The following is a 23386-nucleotide window of genomic DNA, read 5'->3' on the forward strand; positions in this document are numbered from 1 at the left end:
TACTTGCATCTGTTAAAAAAACGAATAGTTGCCGAACAGGTGTGAACTTAGCTGTGAATGAGTCATTGAACTTCTGATGTACATCTGTTGTATTTGCGCCATCTATCGGATATATTTTAATTCATATGAATGATTAGAAAATTTATCACTTTAATGTTACTGACATCTAGTGTTCAATAGTTATAACTATTACATATGTTTATCCTATTGAACAATAGATGCCACTAAAATATTTTATTGAACCATAATGTGTTAAAACAAATTTACCGGGCTTATTTTTCAACAAGAACGTTATATATTAAAAAATTCGCCTTGCCTGTTAGAAAGGTAAGAGGTACTAGCCCTTAAGAGTCATACTGTTAACTATTGATCAGTATATGTCACGTCATAAACGTGTAATGGTGGTCATAGTAGTAACAACTTTATAACTACAGCGGATAAAAGTCATATAGGCTTCAGAGGCAACGATGCTGCAGATGAGCTGGGCCGGAGAGGCTCCAGCATGGTCGTTTACGGCCCGGAGCCTCATCCCGCTACCAATCGGTAAGGTCAGATCTACCGTATCGGAGCGTACTAGGAGTCAATGGCAGCTTATGATAGGCATTGTACCTATCATAAGCTGCCGGCATTCCAACACCCTACCTTCTTAATCTTCTTAATCTTCTTCATCTTAATCTGTCATGGTCTTTTTAGCAAACATTAGTTTGCTTTAGGTGTTACGAACAGTGCCTGAAAGAAGACGAGATTGCTTCTCACGTACCACATCGGTGTACCGGAGGGCACCATACAGAGCTACCCATCTCGAGTCACCGAGGTGTCTCCCCGGGGTCGCTCACGACATAAAGAGTCTGTTCGGATTGTAGTTGAGTAAGGCTAACTCCAAAGCAAAACGAACGCCAGGCCGCTTTGGTGGGGAAACATGCCCGCAGAGACAAGGCAAAGAGATTAAAAAATTATATTTTACCTAAATATTTTTCATTTGAAACAATATTTTATATTTCTCTTTTTTTGGTAAAAAAAATCTCTAATTATTTATATTTGCGAAAAATTTCGTTAGTTTTCCAAAGGTTTTAATAGGATATTTGATGAATAATGTGTATTTATTTACTTAATAATAAAGTTTTGTGGCCGTCGTGGGCAGCAATACAGACAGTGAACACTGCAAATATATGGGATATTTCGTTTTGTATTACATTAGCAAAAGTAGAGCAAAATAAAGGCGCTTATTATATAAATAACATTTTTTTCAAAAATGTATGCATGAATCGTATGAAATGATTTATTTTTTCATATAGATACATCTTTGTGGTATGAAATGTGAGTATTTTGAATATGGTGCCAGTATGTCACAGTTGCTGAATTCTAATCCTGAATTCATAAATTTTCTATTACAAACGTCGCAGTACTTAGTGAAACAAGCACGCAATAAATAACTTTTGTATCTAAAGCCGGGCTCAGTACTCGGGCGTTATCAATTGAAGCCAATGCAAATATTTGTCGTCCATTAATGCCATTACGGCGTCTAATGTGTTTTTCATGTAGTCCTCTAAACTGTCACATTTTGCCGCCAATTTATTGGTTAGAGATGATCCTTTTACCAGCGAAAAAAGGTAACGATAGATTAGACCACTTTACGGTGCGTAATATGATAATAAATGAAAACATCGAAGCTGATTCAGAACTAAAAGTTGTCTTCTAGCACAAATAATTAAATTATTTATTAAGTCTATGTCAATTTATTGCATATATCGTTAAATTTCTGAGATGTTATTATACATTCATACTTCCTTGGTGTATCTCATCTTAACTGTGGTTTGCATTTAAAAAGATACATTTGTATTTAATTTTAAATTAAAGCCTTGAAAATATAATGGTTAGTTTGGTAGAAAGTATTAAGCCAAGCGAAAAAGCCTGGTATATGAAAGTGGTGTTGCAAGGACGGTTAAAAGATAAGTTTATGTTATGCTCAAATTTCGAGAACAGCTTGATCAATTTGGCTAAGTTTTTTTTTCACATTTCTGCTATGGCACAAGGATGTTTCTTATCACTGTAAAAAAATGAGAACATTGCAAGGAACGTCGTAACAACACTTTTCCGTTCCCATACAGACCACAGACTAAGTTAAAAAAGAAAAAGTTAGTTAATCATACTGTAAAGCATAACGGTGAAAATGTAATTCCTTTATTAATTAAGCCATGCAATTTACAAAACGAAAAACTTGTTTTCGTATGTAACAGTTGCTTATTATTTTGGAAAAGTAAAAAAAATTGAGTGATCACTCTGAAATACCTTTTAATTACCTAAATTTTCCATTGAAATGTATATGACCAATAACTTTGGCAGAGAGTAGTCTGTCGCGGGAGATTGTTGAATATAAAAATATATTAGACCGTTAAACATCAACGGTAGTGTACAAAAAATTGCATGTACCAATATTAAAAAAATGAATATTAAAAAAAGTGAAATGAAATTTTGGAGTGATTTTTTATTAGAGATCTCATATTGTTCAATTTCATTTAACCGAGGAGCTTTTGTTTCATATATGATTTAGGTGATTGTTTACAGATGTAAAAACTTTTAAAAGGGGTGATTGTATAACTCATTCGTCGGCAAAAAGTTTAAAAGCTTTTGTACCTATTTACAATCACCATAGTTTCAAGTGATCATTCTATTTTTTTTTAGATTAAATTATATTTTCTATTGGGATGCTATATGCCTGCCTATAACTTTGGCCGGTACAAAGTCTGCAGAGATAAATAGTTAACTATAATTAATTTTAATACGTAGTAATGCGAATTTTATAAACCCTTTTTTCTTATTATATTATCATTACATTATTTCTTATTTCTGAAACCATTTATTTTAAACAGGATGTATAATAGAATAAATGACAGCAAATATGCTACATACAATCACCCGTTTGAAGCCTTTTCATGTTTATAGAATAACATTGTATGCAGAAAATGTAGCGTCACATGTCTTTCCTTTCCATAAATAAATGTGTTTGAATCCTCTATCTGATTACCTGATTACTTACGAGGAATCAATTTAGACACGCATTTTTGCATAATTTTCGATTTGATCCTAGATATGGCTGAATCAATTTTGATACTGATTGTAGAGTATAGATACGGATAGGTAGAGTAAGCTGAAGATTATAAACAATTACTACAAGTGATGACTTGAAAAAAGGTTATCAAAAAAGGTCTAAAATATCGTTTTGTTTATTTTATCATCGTGTAAGTGGATAGGCGCCCCCTTCTAGGCACAGTTATACCTCAAAGATCGCGACGCTAACCGATCTTGCATCGCCCGCATCCAGCGACCTGATCTGACTAGGTTTTTGGGTCGCATTGACAAGAGCTTATAGCTGTTAAGGTGTTTATATATGTTGAAGTGAATTTAGTTATAAAATATATATAGCGGTTATAAAAAAATGTTCAGTGAACGCGGCGAGGTACACGCATCAAACAACAGCGAGGATATTTGATTGCGCTAGTGGCAACTAATGCCGGCGTCTAATTCCTAAGCCGATGATTAATGGACTCCCTCCGTACGCTTCAGAAACCTAATTAGACCGGCTCGTTCCGATAAATCCACACGAAACAGTGTAATAACATCGTAATCCCCGTTCGAGATGATTGCTTCGCCGCGATATATCTTTTTTATGCCCGTTTATCGCCCAATAATATAATAATCATATCAGGCTGACAATAATGGCATGCCAAATAAAATCTACCTACCCCATGCTACGGGAAACGACGAAAGTTAACGCGAAACGATCCAATACACTTTTAACTATAAACACATGGTGTTAGAATACAAATTTTAATGCACGAAACAGAAGAATATGATGTTTTAGCCGTTTGTAAAATGGCGCCGCGGTTCGAAAACGGAACATGTACAAATTGGGTGAAGTTCGGTGCGCGCGGGAAGGCAATATGTTTTTATTTCTTTTTAATTTCCGGTTCGTTTTAATGGCGTCGAAATCAATATAATGGTGAAGCGGCCAGCGCCATATTCGCATTTTGTGGTCTGGCTCATTTAACATCATCGAGTTTAAACTGTGAGCGCGATAATGAGCGCTGTCGTTGCGTCGTTCGTTGCGCATTTATATTTTCAATTGACAATAATTAGGTGGCAAAAACATTTGTTCCATGCGCTAAATGTATATCAATTATTCAAATCTGTTTACATATGTTAACTAACAAGTGTAATTGATTTTTAATATTTAAATTATGAGGTACACTTACTGACACAGGTTTTTGTTTTCTACGGGGATGAAGAATGGCTAATTAAACTTATAAAGTGCTGTACACATATATTTATTTATTCTTTAGGCATACAAATGTACGCGGTAAAAATGTAAAACAATACATAGAGGTGGTTGCTTGTTGTTGTTATATATATAAAAATTGACTGTTTACACATATATGACATATCATAAAGACGTATATAAATATTTGTAACTAATACTTATTAAAACTTTTTTTTTCGTCCGAGTCAAGTTAATTAAAATTTAACACAAAATGATTAACTTAACTTATCTTGCACTTTAAATTGTTAATGTATAGCTCATTCGTCACCAAAAAGATTAAGGGATTTTATGTAAATTTCCAACAATCCTGTATAAAGTGGTCACTCGGAATATTACCCAAAAATATGTTTTTCATTGGAACGCGATAGGCCAATGAAAAATTCTGGCAGTAGAAAGTCTCCAGGGACAGATAGTAAACAATAATTATTTTAATATGTAATTACACGGATATTGAAAACGCTTCTCCTTACTATATTAAAACTACGTTATTTATTATAGACGAAACCATAATTTTGGGATAGGATGTACCGTATCTTAAATGAAAGGAAATGAGCATTTACCCCTTTAAAACTTCTACACCTTTTAATCGATCATCCTGTACTTTAATCATGAGTGTTTCCTATACGAGCGCAGGCCTCATTTTAAAAAGGCCATCTGGGTGGGTACAAACGTGACCTGTTTTATCGCAGGGTTTAGAAAACCATATTTTAATGGAATAGTTGAGAACAACCAGATCTCAGCATAATTTAGCAACCGGCAAAGGCCTTGTACAGCTTGTTATTTTACTGTTTCATTATTTTATTTTCATTTTTTATTATCTTTATAATAAATGCACTGCTATTAGTGCGTAATACTATTTTTATCTAGTAGTTTCTGTGTACTGAAATGAAACTATTATGGCTTGAAAGACGCTTTTCCGATATTGCTCTAGATTAAGTCGTGGTTCATTTATCTTAACTTATTAAACACCAATTTAACTTAATGATGATGCAACTAATGATTGGATTCTTACTATTTTCCCTCCTGTAGTCAATTTTTATATCAGCTTAGATGGACTGATCTACCTCGTGACACTAAGACTTTAAACTCTTTTTAATACAGGATTCTTCTTTCAACTTTGTACAAACTTCCAGAAGTTATCAAGATCATCATGAAAATGCCTTATTAATTTATACAATCATCGTCTTCCTAATCATTTCAACATAACTCCTGACGCTCTATGACATTCACAGACGGAGATCAGGTCTGAGACATAGATTTGCAATAACAACGGTTCTCTTTCGACGACCTTTTTCGACTAGCTACATAATGTCGCCTGTCTACCGTGTCGTTGAACGTGTTGCCGGTACCAATTCATACAGTAAGTTTTGATTATTATATCAAAATCTACCATTTTTTCATTTACTATTATGTATATGAAAATGTTTGTCTACAATGTGGAATTTTGGAATGATTTATTACGTAAATAGGCTAAGGAGGATAGCCATCAAAATTGTCGCCTATCTATGTCATTCTTTACACACCTATGACTACTTAGTTATTAAACCAATATTGAAATGAATTAATCTATGTATAAGACATTAAAACTATTGTAATATAGGATAGTAATAATGAGATAATTGGGACAACACAGTGATAAAGTAGTGAAGCATTTGAAGAAGGTATTTAGTTGGAACTCTGCTAGCTTTCATAAGGACGAAAACTAGTCTATGCACACACTTTATGTTAATTATATTACTGTTTACTTATGATGAAAAACGCATCGTAAGGGAACCGATTTATATAAAAGAATATGTCTAGGTGTTTTTGAATCTCCTAACGTACATATTAATAATGTTAATGCTACAAATGTCATAGAAATATAATATCAAGTTTATTCGCTCACGTCGCTGGATACCGGGCATTGTGGTGATCTTTGCGCAGTAGACGTCTATGATGGTGATGATGATAGTATATAACAATGTTATTTGACCAGCAGTCATATCACGATTTTGTTGAATATATCAATCAAATCGTCATTACCACAACCCCTTGTCATAGCTTTTCATAATTTGTTTTATGAAACATTGCGCACAAATCACAATGGAGTTTTTACATTATAAAAAAAAAATAGAAGCATCTCTTTAAAATTCCGTTTCGCTTCAAACGATGCACGATGCGCCGCGCCTCGCTTGCGACCAGCATCACTTATTTTTCGGGTGTTTGATGTTTAAATTTAATAACAAGTAATATCACCTTCAATGTACTCTTCTTGTACATTCTACTTATCATTGAATTGTCATGTGATTCATTATAATAATTGAATTTTATTATAACAACTGAAGCTAAATTTTAAACTAATAAAGAATCTTTAGAGTGGCATGACTTAATTCGAGGTTAGCTATGTCGCCAGAAAATAACATTCCTATTGCAAGAGTTTACTATAATGAAGAACATGGGTTCAGAAAAGACTACAGGAACCCATAAATACGAAGAACTACGGCGTCATTCAATCCCGATCATTAAAGTTTCGGTGACAAACACAGTTTTTTGGCTTTCATCGAAAGACACTGTGTTTATATATAGATGGCCTCTTGTCAAAGATAAAACAAGTAAAATTATAAATGATTATAATATTCAATCGTGCTAAAAAACAATAAGACGTTTCTTCAAGTTGTGTTGTGATGTAAATATGGTAAAAACCTTTGAAATAAACCTTGAAAAAGCATGGAAGTGAACACCTCATGTCTAAATTGTGTTCCTATCTTCTACAAAGTCATTTACATTGTTTATAGTCATTTACATTACACACAATACACAAACGTTTTTTAACCCTTTTTTATTTAGCAATGGGTGTTTTCTGGTCATTATTTGGGATTATTTTGTAAAATAAATATTGCCCGTAGATAGGTTTAAAAACTCGATGAAATCGAGTCTTACATATTGTTTATTTTAATTTATTTTTGTTTCAGATACTTTGTATATATCGCATCTTTTGGAAAAAAAAATAGTTTTTAGGCACCGGGGTATTTGCGATGAGGAAATTTGGCGGAAATATTAAAATGATGCCCGGTAGTGCCATAGAACTCCATAGGTAAATTGGCGAATAAGGTCTAAGGGCTACTTCGCCCGACACAATCCTTCAGCATTTTAATTCAACCGTCAATTTTATTCTTTATACACCCAATCTTTGAAAGATATTAAACAAGCATCAATAAAAAGTAAAACAACTCTAACATTGTCATTAAAATATATTGGTCTCTCTCGGTCAATGTATATTATATTTACATGCGTTTACATAAAAAGTAACCATATTATATTACCAAACAGCTACGGAGGGGTCCGTGTCACTCCAGAGGAAGCCCTCGCTTCCGCCACTTACCGCTGTGTACACAGAGCATTGTAGCCAAGTCCATTAACTTCGCGAAAACGGAACACATTAAGCTGGTGTCAAGTTGTTTATAAACGAATTTATATCGAACGTAAGACGGGTAATAAAAAAACAATTGCAATGTCATCTAGAATCAAAAATATACGGGATGATTAGTTATAGGTATGAAAGCCTTAAAGAGTTGAAAGAAGTGAATTCTTTTCTTCTTTTTTTTTAATACACGCCCACTGCAAGGCCCAGGCCGCTCCCAAAGTACGCCACGATGACACCATCGTCGGTTTACCTAGTGGGGGCCTATCCACGCCGCGTCTATCGGCCCGTCATCACTCCGAACCTTTAATAATATTTAAGAAAATGTATAATATATTTATTGTAAACATTTTTTTTATATTATTTGTTCAATTGAATAATAACCATTGATTTTTGGATAGGATGCATTTAATATAGTTCATGTTTCAAAAATAATTACAGAGCCAATGGATAATATAGTAAGAAATATACTTTAAAAATTCGTATTGTTATAAATTAAAATTAACAATATTTTACTAATTAGTTTGAATATCTCGGAGGAATTTCCTTGCAGGCGTCGGAATTATGAATAACGAATTTGTACTATGAACAGTTTTCTTTCAGTTGTAACAGCTTTGACCATCAAGTTTCTAGTAATATTTATTCTTTAGTTATATTTATAAACTTACCTCGTTATAACTTCATTTGAATATTCATCAACGAACCTTTCTGAATAATAAATATCTAAATGAAGCTAATATTAAACTGATATACACTCTATAGGCTTTTTAACAAATTTCTCTAACATTGTCAAAGTAAATTAGGTTTATTGGTATAAGTTAAGAAATGTTAGCGTACAAATAGGAAATATACACAATTATATCATTTAAGACAAGAATCGGGGAAATATGAAAACCATAAAACGGTTCGGATAAATATTACAACCAATACAAATTATTGGTGAGAGAGGTTTTGAGTTCTTGTTGTAAATATACAAGTATGAGACTTTTTTATAATCTATTATTAATTCTTTGGTTCTTTTCATTAATGAAAGTATCGGTGCATTAATGTATCGGTATATTATAATTAAATGTAATATATATTTCTGATTTGTGTTTGTGGTAGTCTTTTGGACATGTTTATTAATTATATTTTATTTACAATGAAAATATACTGTTAATGTTAACATTTTCGACACGTTACTTTAGAAGACTGCAACGTAGCATTGGTCGCGAGAGGAAGTTAACAGGAAATAGCCACTAATGGCGGCCATGCCGGAAGTGACGCCATTACGTTGTTAGTGCTACTCAAATAATTAACTTGGATCGGATTTATTTTGCGAAATCATCAATAAGTGTGTAGGTATAATATGACAAAAATAAATAAAAGCAATTTAATTAAAGCTATAAATTTAAAAAAAATGCATAACAACAACAGTTCTACTAACAAACTGGCTTCTAGAGGTTTAGAACAATAGATTACTAGTAGCGTACATTATAGGCGTAATGTTCACCTTTATTTATTCTATTTCTGTACCACATATTTTTACTTTCTTAACATCATTACATTTTATTTAAGTAGAAAATGAAATAAGTAATAAAACATATATAAGGAATGATTGTACAGTTCTTTTGATGTTCATTTTCGTTTTTGTGTAAATTTGCGAAATAAATATTAATATTTATTATACATTTGACAGTCTTATGATGTAATGATACTGATTTATATGTAATATAAAATTGGATCAAAAGTAATTTCAAAGTTATATTATATTTTTTCAAATGTCAAGATATGACGAGGGAGGTTTTATTATTTATTTTGACATTTTGATGTTTAAGGAGTATTTAATCACAAGGCCTTTATTTTATTTTTATAATAGAATTAACTGTTGTATGTCTACATTAATGTTGCAACTGTACCTCTCAAAATAGAGTAATATATTGTGTTTTGATAGCCCGTGACGTACATATAGGTAGAAACTGTTATATATGAAAATTTTAAATTGGCTAGTTATTAAAATGGTCTATAAATAATTCACGCTGACAATTGTCATTTGTCTCCACTTGCAGTTTGCAAGAAGTTTACCAATAAATCCCGTGTCATGTTCAAGTGAAAAAGAGCGAATAAGCCTGGCATCTCTTGTAACGAGTTTCAAATTGGAAAATCTACTTAGGGACTAACTTCGCTAGAACTCGCGCTTCCGCTTGTGGTTTTTTTTGTCAATTTTCTCCCCGAGCCGCGAATTTGCCATTACATAAGCTTTCAGACAGACTTATTTCCTTTTAAATTTATATTGTGTGCCTAGTTACGTTTAACGTTATTTTTTATTTGTTTAAAACAAAATAAAAAAGTACATCTTACATTTTAATATACATTTACTTTAAAGTTTAGTATAAACAACTAACAGCAAATATTCAAAACTGTTTATTTTTCATTGGATCGGATAACCACTGCTGTCTAATGAGAGTTTTAGGTTCTGCAGGTTCGTGGTGGCAGGGCGCAGAGGGCATTTTTTAAAATAGCAAAGCTTGAGGGCTCCAGGAGGAGCCTCGGCTCATTAAAACTGGGTCCTAACGAATTATTATACTTAAACTGAGCAAATTTTGCACAACTCGTTAACATTTAAGCAGAAACAAACAAATTTCATATACACTAACTTATCAACGAATAAACAAAGATTACTTCGTAAATCGAAACACAATACTTTTGCTTATACAGTTAATTGGAATATAGCATTTAATTACGTCGATATTTAAATAAAATGATACAGACGACTTTTACGCAGTTTATAACTGGCACAGCTGCTAATGATTTACTAGAATTACGTATGGCGATTCTAAATAAATATAATGTAAGCAAAACTTGGCAGACGAAATTAAGTCAAAGTTCGAAGATTTGCTAACCAACGTGTCCAAAAACTATAAAACAGAAATAATTGAAAATAGTACTTTTGTCGTTTATTTTTCACTGTATACTAAAATTGCATTTACTATGAGATGAATTGTGGGTCTCTTTGTCTTCGAGCACTCCACGTAAGTTGGAAGAATTAAAAAATGATTAACCTTAATTATAAACGTTGCAATAAATTAAGGTACAGAAGCCCTATGCGGCCGTTGACTCGGATTGTTCTATGAAAAACGTAACCTCAATTTAATACGAGTACAACACACAATGCATTTGCTAATGTGAAACTTGAGTGCGAACGTAGATTAAAAAATCATCCAGGATAATAAAGAGCTTATCGGCTGTGAGATCTGACGCCGGTGCCTAGCGAATGGGAAAAAAGTAAAAAGGCGGGAATTTGATTCATAATGGCGTCAAACATGGCGGCACTGATTGCGATCTGAAAGGGAGATAACGATGGGGTGGCTAGCTTTGTCTTGCGGTTGATGAGTTTTACAGTACATTGTGTAAATGCAAAATGAGCATCTGCTAGGAAAATGACTCTATATTATTTCCTGCAGATTATATTGATTCATTAAAAGCGTCATCATTATTAACTGTGAACAATCCTTATTAAACTTGGATGCAAGAAGCCACCATATACTTTATTAACACTGTTGTTGTTTCTTTAATAATTATAGACAATTTTAGAATTTATAATTACATTCAAATCACACTGACATAAATGCTTCTTTCAGTTTTTATTAATAGTTATTGAGTTTTTGACTTGACATGTTTACCTTAGTTTAACTATTATTTGTTAATAACATGAGAATAAATATCAGAATCCACATTTTTATATTATAACTCTAACACTTTTGGCGTTTATATTTTTCCTAAAAACCTACCAGCCTAACCTTAACACGATTTATAGATGTCGAAGGTAATGTAATACAATACATTATTCAATGTTTTTAGATCAAATTTATTATAACTTAAACCTTTGTTGGAATTTTGTGTAAATTTATTCAATTCTTTTATCACTCAGTATTGTTTAAATAAACAAATCGACAGGTGCTGTTTTTGTTTGAAATTGTTTATATAAAAACTTGTTACAAGCTAAGCATGCAAATTCTTTGTAAATCTTACGCCTTGCGAAAACCCCTAGCCGAAATGGGAATTGGAATTGCTCAATGGGGTAAACACGCAAAATCACTAGGTATTTTAAGAAAACCGCCGATCGAAAAAGGGGTAATAAAAAAAATCTGTAATCCAACAAATCGTCTATCTGTTCTATTACTAAGGTTTAAGGTTCATTTTTGTGTAACAAAGTCAACGGTGACTGCAAAACGCGAATGGTATTTTCAAGGGTATTTGAATACAATACAAAGTGTAATAAAATAAACTGGGCGCAATAATTTTTATTGTAAGAAGGGCCCTCGAATTATCATTTAGATGGGGAGATCCGCAATATGGCGCGAATTTGGATTCAGGGATGGAAAAAAATAGATCGGGGAAGAGCCGACGCGTCGATTGAGTTACGTGTGGGATGACCACCGCGGCGGGGGTTTGGGGATTTCGCGAGAACTGCTTATTGCCTTTACAACCTAAACCTTGTTTAACGGAAAGAAAAACGAAGGAATTGTTTGTGTTTTTTGCACTTTATCGTTACATTAAACGATGTATATCTATCTGTACGTCTAGGTATAGTTAAGATTTCTTAAGGAAATTTCTAGAACAGCTCTCTGTTCAACAATTATCTAAGACTCGCATGAAGATATCTGCATTCAACAGATATTTTCGAGTGCCATGTTCTTGCTTTCTCTAGTCATTCAGTTTTGGTCGATCAACAACTAGCTATAAGCGATTATTTTGTTGTTGATTTGTTGATTGTTAATATTTAAAAAAAGCGTAAAAATAATTTTATATGTCAATTTTTATTAATATTACACATGTACTATAGGTCATAAATATAAAATATTTTCTTCAATACCTTGTATGGATTCGACATCGAAGTTGATGTATTTGCAGTATTTATTTCCACACCGAATCAAGTGCAGAGCTTAATCACTTAAAAGTGGTTGTGTATTCATAACAATCGGCGAGCTTTAATACAAATATTAAATTTTAATGTAAACGTCGTCACCAACAATTATTAATGATGATCTCCCCACAAAGATGGTATTCCCCTGTAACACATTAGTCTGCCGTCTGAAGGGGGATGGCGAGCTGCTGCGTGATGAGCGATAGCGTTTACAAAATAAATAGTGTCTTATGTTTCGTCATACGTTAAATTCACCAGATTATTGAAATAAGTATCTAAGATCATTTCAACTTTAATCCGGGTTCATATGTCACCAACGTAGATTTTCAATACAACGACCTAGAAGACAAGCATCTAGCGCACTGCTACGACCTTGACAAAGTTATCTGTTCACCTTATTTATTCACCTTATGCTTGGATGTCCTACGCTGTAATTGCTATGACTAATAAAGTTGGTCCTACACAAGTCTTTTTCTATTTACATAGAATAATAAAATGGGTTAGTCTAACATTCCTTTGATGTGATTGGAGAAAGTTCATAACTAACCTATTAGGTAGGTAATTATCTAAAAACCCTTAAAAAAATATATTAGACTGTGAACAAGGCAGGTTCAGAAAATAAAGTACATTTAAGTGGCCAAAAAGCATAATTATTTAATTATTGAATTTACAAAATCCTTTATCACAGAAAATGTAAAATAAGTTTCAAAGTTTTATATAATACAAATCTTTATGAGTATCGACGTGCATTTGTGTATATAACACTTCATTTTGACATAAAATAAAATATAATAAGTGGACGTGAAAGTCTTTTCCAAGTTATTAAATAAAGGCAAAAACAAGTAAAAATATGTATTAAAAAATGTAAACGAGTGGCAATAGTACATATTTAAGAGTAAAGACATTTTTAACTATTTTCATTTCATCTTCATTAATTTACCTCTGCACAGCCTTAATGGTGGAAATGGTGAATCTTGAGTATTATAAAGTTCGCTGTCCTATGTTATATAAGGATTACATAAATAAATAATTAATGCAGAGCATTAAACTTGATTCTTAGACCAATGAATAGATCATTGTTGTATTGATAATTGTAATGCAAAGGTGTGAAATACGATAGTGGGTGAATTAAAAATCGCTATTCTATGTACAATGTGATCGCAGGCTTAGGTTCGCGGACTAACAAGTCGCGGCCCGGGCCGGGGGCGGGCATTTCCATTTGAAAGAGAATCGGCGCTGATAAATGATTTCGGTACAAATGTTATTTTGATCTTTAGCGATATCGCCGGATTTGTTTTGGGGGCGCGTGATTACAATTCACCCGCGTTTATCCCGATTGTTTTGCTAGTGTGCGTGGGTGTGCTATGAGACCAATAGATGTTCAGTGATCTATACTTTTTCATATAAAATTATAACGACCAGTAACCGGAGTACATTTAGCAATATACTCATACTGTTTAAGCGGTACATACCGGCATTTATCAGAATACATATCAAATTAGTGATGTAGCAATCTAAGCAACTAATTTAAACAACAATTATATATATATTTTTAATTATGAAAATTGTCTTGCCTCAAGGGGTTCCCGCAACTATGGTTCATTGTGCATGTTTTGCGAAATAATTATTTTACAACATGTTATTAATATTGCATTTCTGATTGTTAATGTTATCAACATATTAAAATTTTTTTATTAATAAATTAAATAATTATTTTATATTTATAAAAGTACACCAGGTCTTAAATTTTAAAAATGTAAATATTTATAGCTTATGAACATTATAGCTATTATAATAATATACCCGTTTTCTGTTTAATACAAACATAATTAATTAGGTATGATTAAAATTTTACTAATTGCAAAATGAAACTCTTAAAATCACTTAAAATATATTTATTATACCAATATATTATTTGTAAAACTTAAAGTTATTACTTCTTTTGGAACTCTTAACCTGTAAACAAAAACAGTAGTCATGTTTTAGTTAAACGAATCACTGACGCATTAATAATACCGTAACATTGACTTAAAGTTTGTAATATTAATTTTAAATACTATATAGAACTATTACAGAGAAAAACTCTATGCACAAAGTTATATAAAGTATTCCATGCTATTCCTTGTTTAAGGTGATAGGTTATAGGTGTAAATATTATAATGTAATGAATTTTTAGTTAATTTGTCAGTGAAAAGTTTTAACAATTATAACACTTATTTTCAATCACTTTGCATAAGGTAAAAAAACTTTGAAATATGTCAAATTAATTAATTTTTGCGATATACCAATAACTTCTAGCGGTAAAGAGTCTACAGGGACAGATGATAAATAATAATTAATCTTAATATGTAGTATCGTATAATTTTAAGAGAATTTTATTGACAGCAAATGGGTGAAACATTCACCTCTTTAAAGTTTTTACACCGATTACCCTGTATAAATCATGGAATATATTACGTAACTTGACACTGATATTTGACAAAATATATTTGTACGTATTAAATATTAAAAATCGTCAAATATATGTGTGCTTATGAAATCTTGATGTTTTCTTTTAGCATATATTCTAGCAATATTCTCGTATAAGCCGAGCTAAAGTCTATTATATCATAAATAATAAACATTAAATGAATGTATGAAATACTATTTACATTTTCATGTCATAATTTAAATGATTTGTTGTAAAAATATATAGAAATTATTGTATCTATAATTAAAATGTATTGAAAGATTTAGGCCGCGAATATATGAGCAAGGTTCTTAGAGCGACAATTTAAGAAAGCAATCTGTTTAATTTAAGTTTAACTTTTTTATTATTTACTATCATAGTAGATTTGTGTCGAACAATTAATGTTACTCTTAGATCTATTTGCCATAGATAACCATAAAAAAGCACATAAATAAATTACTATTTTTTATATTCTATTTATTTATTCTCTTTTTGATAATTACTTTTACGTCGAGCTAAGTTGAGAGATAAGTTTATATAAACAATATGTTAAAATACTTGCTTAAATTATTAAGATGATCACACTTAATCGTTTCCCTCTAAATCGTGAGTCTTGACTGGGTTGCCCTGAAAAGTTAAACATTTCGTTATGATAATCGTTACTTTGTATACATTATTGTCGGAACGAACAACAATAACCTGATGGTAAAGTTATAAAATAATAAAAAAAGGTTAAAAATACAAAGTAAAACGTTCGTGATGATGACTGTAATATAAAAGACGATTGTTGATCCTTGAAGGTAATATTCTAACCTCTTCGGTTTGGCGTCATTTAAAATTAGAACGAAACTTTTCGAAAAAAAAAACTATTTAATTTAGAATGTTGTTGGTTAAACAGTTAGCTAGTGACAATTCACTCCTTGTATTTCATTTCCGATAAAGCAAGCCGCTTCCATAGGACCGCCCATATGGAAGCGGCTTGCTTTATAAAATCTGTGACCTATGGCTGAAATGATTATAAAAATCTTTTTGAAGTAATTGATTACTGTACACATTATTTATTACTTAAATTAAAACATATTTTTAGCTAAAAATATTTTTGTTTTTTTTCGACTTTTAAGCTTATAATTTATATATTAACATATTTAAAATGCACAACAATGTCAATAACATAACACCTAAAAACATCGTAACGTTGAACCAAAAAATTCCAGTTTTTAATGATAATTATAACAATTCACACGAATGAATGATGAATAAATGAAGAAAACCATTCATCTGGTTTCGCCCTTTCACGACTATCCAGGTTTTTTAATTATACCTGTTAAGATTATCTTACTTATTATTTTATAATATGGCATGGCTCTTGTTAGCCCACTTATGCGAGAAATCAACTGTTCTTTAAAATGGGAGACCAATGTTTGCATACAATTAAACAAAAAACTTGTATCTCGTATTCCGCTACGGATTATTGTGCAACTGATCGAAATATTATAGAATCTTACGTATTTATACGCCATCCAGGCGACCGTGGTGTTTCGCACGCGAGGACCCATTATCGGATTCATCTGCGCCAGGTAAATCAGGCACCAACTGGAAGATATATTTATACACGAACCATAGTTAGCACGAGGTTGCACGTCGAATTGTTTGCCGCAGACTGCGGATAAGCAATTATATTGTTATGAGACGAAACAGATCAATAGAATTATTTAAACGTTAGAACTAATCCGTTAATAGCAACCGATCGAATCAACCATCTCTACACTTGAATATGGAATGCTTAATTCTTTTCGAGTTATAGCCCAAGCGTCCACCCAAGTAAGCTAACAGTTTGGCTGCCTCCCAATAATGTAAGCTAATGTAACGCCTCATGCAAAAATTACTGAGGGATTCTTAGAGCTTAGACAACGAAAAGAGGTAGGCATCATTAAATCGAGACAAAAATTGAAACATCATAAAAAAGCTCACCGAAGACACATCTAAAATCAGGTTACCAATACCTTTACACGTTCGGTAAAAATTAAGTAACTTAATCCATTTCATTAGTTCAGACAGTTTATTTTCTACTTTAAATCAATTGTAGTGAGCACTTGTCCACGTTAAGATAGAAACTGTTAAACAAATTGAATTACCCTGTAATGACTGTTCTTACTACTCAAAATTAAGTTATAATGGTTCTAAGCGCATCTGAGAAGATTATATATAAAATTAGATTTTACATGTTATTTATTGTATCAAAAAAGATACTCACAACAGCCATAAGCAGAATGCAGATAACATTAAGCAAGACTTGATGATTCTGAAAACAATAGACATTTCGTTACAAGTCGTACATCATTACAGTAGGGTATAATGAAGTCAATACCTCACATCGCATATCATTATAAATACACATGATATTTTAGTTAGTTATAATTACTTCGTTCCACTCTCCGTTCAAAATAATGCTACATCTTTCATACATTATTTTACATTTCTTTAAACGTCAAACGAAATTATTACAAAATTTGTAGATGCAGGCAGAATTTCGACTAAAAACATGGGAAGTCATGGAGGGACTACACCTAGAAAGGGATTTGCCTATAAATGTCTACTGTAAAACTCTTTCTCTCTAATGTTTCTACAGCTGTTTCAGTTAGTTGCCTTACGTTGTTTGATGTATTGCGGTACTAATTTAAAACTTTAGTTCTTGCGCTATTTGATCTAACTACCGGAGTTTCTGCCTCTCTATCTCTTTACTTCCACCTATCCAGTCACTATCAAGCACCTGAAGTTATTGTCATCCTCATATGCATTACGCATGGCAAACGGGTTGTAGACAGACGTTGATCGCTGTCTTTTTAATTATTTCAATATAGAGTTGTTTGTGAACACCGATATCGGTGTTATTCTTAACATACTGCGTCAACTTTACATTTAAAAGTCTTCAATTTTCTGCCTAATGGAAGCCTTAGTTGTCCACGACTTGACTCAAGTACGAGACGTGTTTTGTGTAGGTGTATGGTTTATTTTAATCCGATTTGTTATATTTTTGTATTTCTTTACTCAGTTGAGTCATTATATTTTCTCTTGCTTCATCTTATTTCATAATTTATTATATTACGCATTATAGCCCGACCGGAACTGCTGTACCGCGCGACAAAAAACATGTATAGCAGTTCTGAACGGAGTAGGAGTATATAGTTCCTCGCTCGTTAGAAATTGATTCTTATAGAAACAGTCATAAATTTTCTTTCTTACCCTTTGTTTGGTCCACGTCGCACAAAAAGAGGTCCAAAAATAAATATTGCACCGAAAACACAAGTGATAATAACAAGCGGCAGAAAATGAGGTTGAGGTTCCTCTGGTTCCTCCGAAGGTTGACCGGTTGACGAAGGGAACTCGGACATCTCTGACGATTTTTATGTTTAAAGATAATATTTCAACATACGCCTATTCTATTCATTCAGTTTTGGATATGACGTGTTATCTGTTAATATGTTGTCATGACAAATTATTTTTTCTTTTTGAAATGAAAACTTCTTTAATCGCGTTTAGCACTTTTATATGTCTGCCTATTATTTTTGATAATGGTCAAATTAGAAAGTAGCATTTTGTGAATTCAAAATTATAAAATAGCGGCATGTTTTAATTTACCGCCAAATGTTTGATAAGGTCAGGTGTTTAATTTTAATCTATATATATTTGTAAGGAATGAAATGTTTTGTTTTCACTATTTTCCTCGAGGTAATTCTATTTTTCTCTCCATAAGAACCTTCTTTGAAATGTCAATAAAAATTAACAAAATTTAAGTGTTTTTAATGATAAATTATTTTTACTAAGGATTAAAAATTGTAATAATTTAGGCTATAAACAAATATAAAATATCGACAAGTTTTGATTGTTATCAAATGTTTTATAGATGGGAACCGGTGTCATATTTTCCTTACCATATGTTTGTTAATACAACAAAGTGTTTTTTTTTTTACCATTTTCCTTAGAGTAATTCCACTTTTTGTCTCCATTTGAGGAACCTTCTTCGAAATATGAAAAAAATATCCTTAGCCGTTTTGAGTTTTGGTCAGAGAAACCTATTTTTATTAATAGATTAAAGCATTACTATAGTTGTTTACAGTACATTGTTATGAAACAAATTTAAATATGACTAGTTAGTAAAACTAAAACTAAACTAAAAATTTATTACATTGATATGGATTTATGAGATAATTTATGATATAAGAAGAAATCTGTGCGAGCATCTCTCGGTCGGATGATCGTTTCGAAATACCCGAAGCTCGCTGTAAGTATCTCACTATCGCCCGATCGACGATAGTGGCGGAGCGGGGCATGCGCGAGCGCACCTATAATGACTCAATTACCCGCTTAGAGGAGGCGTGGTCTCCTACAGTATGTCTTCATTACACCAGTTATGATAGCCAACTATAGAAACGGATCATTAATAAATTTGTATTGCGTTTATTAATATTCATGATCGTTGACATTTTAGCGGAAGGAAGTTAATTGTTGGACTTAAGCCTCCCGCAAAGGTTTTTAAAAAGTCCGATTAAAAACGGCTTGCAACCATTGTACTACGACTTTAACAAGATCTTCTATCTATTTTAGGTGGATTAGTGGTCTTACGTTGCACTTGCCGATCTGCGATCTCTACAGAACATTAAGTGGTCCGAGTGGCTATCTGCTTTGCACGCTTTGTGGCCTGCATACTGCCACTTTAATTTGCCAATCCGCTGAACTATGTCAGTTACATTCGTTCGTCGACAAATCATCTCGTTCCTGTCTCGCAGAGAAATTCCCAAAATAGCCCTCACTATAGATGGTGATAGGTGCAAAAGCTTTAAAGCTTCTAGCTAATAATTGTGCTTTTAAAACTTTTATCCGTGTAATCAATTATCCTGTTTAAATATATATATATAACATAGTTATACTTGTTTATGTCCGGTACCTTTTACAGCTTTTTACAACTCAGGACACGGATCCGGTATTCGCGAGCTATAAGTTAGGCTCGATCTTTTTTAATTTCAAAAGTTAAGCTACAAACACACGCGTTACAAAAAACAGTTTCACTTCCTCATTTATTTACAATCACATATTCTTAAGTGAATAATATCAATTACACTTATACACCTGTACGAAATGATAACATGAAGCCTGAAGTTAGCTCATTCCATACTTTGTTAGCATAAGGAAGAGTACACGCGGATCGGTTCAGAGACTTTATCTGTTGGTAGTATGGAGTGAAGCATAGAATTTATTGGTAATATTGATAGCAGCTTTGATGGGTATTTATAAACAACGTCTCGGGCATCTAGACAACGAACTGCAAAGTGTTATCGGCTGTGATCTATTACCCCGCCGACCTCCGGGGTCAATAATTGATTTTTAAATTTTCTGTTCTGGAAACACTGAGAACTCAAGATGTTATGTGGGAAGTGCATTCAATAAATGATATATTATTTTTCTATCTTAATAAAATAAACACTTTAGATCAGATTTATATAAAGGTAATCCAGTCATAAATATACAAAATAAAAATTTAGTGTTTGTTTATAATATTAAATAACCGCTATTTACTATATGCACCTGATTATATATATGGTTCATAAATCAAAAAACTTTTAAAAAAAAATTCAATCTGTCTGCTTGTTCCGGCTAATGTCTGAAATGGGTGGTCCGATTTTGACGGTATTTATACAGGCAGGTAGCTTATGTAATAAGAAGTAACTTAAGCAACTTTTATTTCAAAAAAGTCTCAAAAGACAAAAAAAGTATATAGACTAAAAATTTTTTAGTTTAATTTTACGCGAACGAAGTCGCAGGCACAGCTAGTAAGAACATAATCATTAAACGCAAAAAAAAAGGGTTACCACACGTGATGGAATCAGAATCGAGATCTGTGTATGAACAAAAGTAATCGATATAGCCCTGCGGATTAGCAAGCAGAAGTAGCAGTAGGCAGACCCTATAAGCGCAGAACCGATGGTTGCAGGGATTCTAAGGTTCTAGAGTGGAGACTACGGGCGGAGAGAATCCGTTCATCCGAAAGATGGTGTATACACCGTCTCGACAATCTTGTTAAGGAAGACGCAGGCCATTTCTAACTTATTGAAACCTATGAGGGAGGCTAACTATATATATTTAGTCCTGGACGTCCTCCGGTTGAAATAATGATGATTATTGGAATAAAAAATGACATTCATTGAGGATAAAATATATTTTAACATTTTAACGTATAAGAAATTTTAATAAATTTTTAATGAGTTCTGTAATTATATTCTTCTTTGCTAAAGTAAAAGAGATGTTTTTGTATAATGATTTTTAATAACTTTTTAATCAACAGTCACAGATCTAGTTTCCATTTTTAAAATGTTTTTTTTTTTTATAATTATTGTTTTATGTTAAAATATTATTTACAAGATGGAATAAAGGAATGGTCGAGGTGACTGGAGGGATTTTGATAGGTGTCAGTTCGAGGGCAAGTGACGTAAGGTTGAGAGGGTACCGGGATTCAATTTCCGGATTGGTGGACGGGCAGAGCGATTTGAATTTTGATCAAACAATAATCGTTTGATGTGAGTTTAAAGGAATTTTGCTACAAGTTTAGTAAAGTTTAATAACATAGGTCAGTGATCGGCAAAATGTGGTTTTATGCTACGGTTCCTTGGCTGCCGGGATCTCCAAATGCTTAGCGTTGGCACGAATTATTATTTGTTTTTTTAACTGTAGAAACTGCTAGCTGGCTTCATTTTTAAATAAAAAAATACTAAATATAAAATGCCTTTTATTTTAAAATACTATGGTAACAATAACATTTTTAATAAAACAAAAATTGGTATGAATTTATAAATGATTAAATACGTTTAAATTTCCTGTCATCACTTCAGCTTAATATTATTGTTTCTTAATTCTGATTTCTAATAAGACAGAGAGCATGTGGTCTCCATCCACCGTTTTCTAACGATGTAAATATTATTTATGTTAAATTAATGAATATCTCTGTTAAATAAAAATGACTGTTATTAATTTTAATTCATGTACCATCAATCTAACTATAAAATATTTAACGGTAAGTTCGATTCCACTTGTATAATTAAATATTTAGACAAAATGTTTAAATTCGCTCATTGTGATGACGTATCAGTTGACATAGTGGTCAGGCTATTTAAATATCATGATAGCATTGAATAGTTAGGACTAATAAAAATGAAGCAATAATTCTGAAAGTAAAATATGTAATAAATGATTTAAAATATTTCGAAAATGTAAAGAGTAGCATCTTAATAGATAAATAAATGTGGGGGGAGCCGAGAATGCAGCAGTCGGTAGTCGGAGAGGCTCCGTATTGCACTCGCATTGGGGCGAAACGAACCCGTACTATGCGACATTGCCGCTGGAATAAATCAAGCCTGATTTATTTTTATTCGGTTGGCAACACAGCGTGTGCATATATTCCCGTTCGCCGATGCCGTTTCCATTCTTTATTTAAATTATTTTCATTCGTTTTTCCACAGACACATAGCGCGTTTTGGTTAGAATGACCGGAATGTTATGGTTTTAAATGATTTGGACGCAATAGTTATACGTGTATTGTTTAAATGTTTTTATTCACCTGTAGGAGATTCGTTCTACCTTTTATAATCTGTTGCTATAAAAAGCCTCGTTAGTTTTCACCGCCTTCAGATATAAGATGGTACCAGTGGCGTACCTAGGGGGGAGCGGTGGGTGCGGTCCGCACCGGGCGGCATTTGCCTTGGGGCGGCATTTTTTATATTTACTTATAGTTGTAAAAAGGAACTTATTCATTTTATATTTTCTCTTTCTTGAATAATAAATTATTATTATGATTATTAGAAGAAGAAAATTGTAAAACGAGATCAGATGCTGGAATATTACTCAATTCTATGTAATCTTTTTCTTTTCTATGTTACCTTCATTTATGGAAACCCGTCCTTTTGGAAATTAAGGACGCTCAAAAATACCTGCAAGTAAAAGGGTTAAATGTCCACCAATGCCATATAAAACTAAATTCTTTGCAAACACATTTCATGGAACAAAGAGATACGCTAGTACAAAACGCTGTTATAGCAGCCAAAATAATTTGTGAAGAGTTAGAGATATCGACTAAGCGTCGAGTTAGAAGGAAAAAAAAATATGAGTGGGGAAAATTCGTTACGTTGGGACGTGGGGCTATCCTTAGAAGAAGAAGTACGAAGAAAAATGTTTTCATCTATGGACAGAATTATAAAGGAATAAAAGAACGCTTCGATCAGTTGCATGGCCTTAATACTAAATGAAGAATTTGAATGTCAAATA

This window comes from Battus philenor, unplaced genomic scaffold (genome assembly GCF_028537555.1).
Source record: "Battus philenor isolate CCGP_79_NKW_IND1 unplaced genomic scaffold, ilBatPhil1.0.hap1 SCAF_9, whole genome shotgun sequence".
NCBI lineage: Eukaryota > Metazoa > Arthropoda > Insecta > Lepidoptera > Papilionidae > Battus > Battus philenor.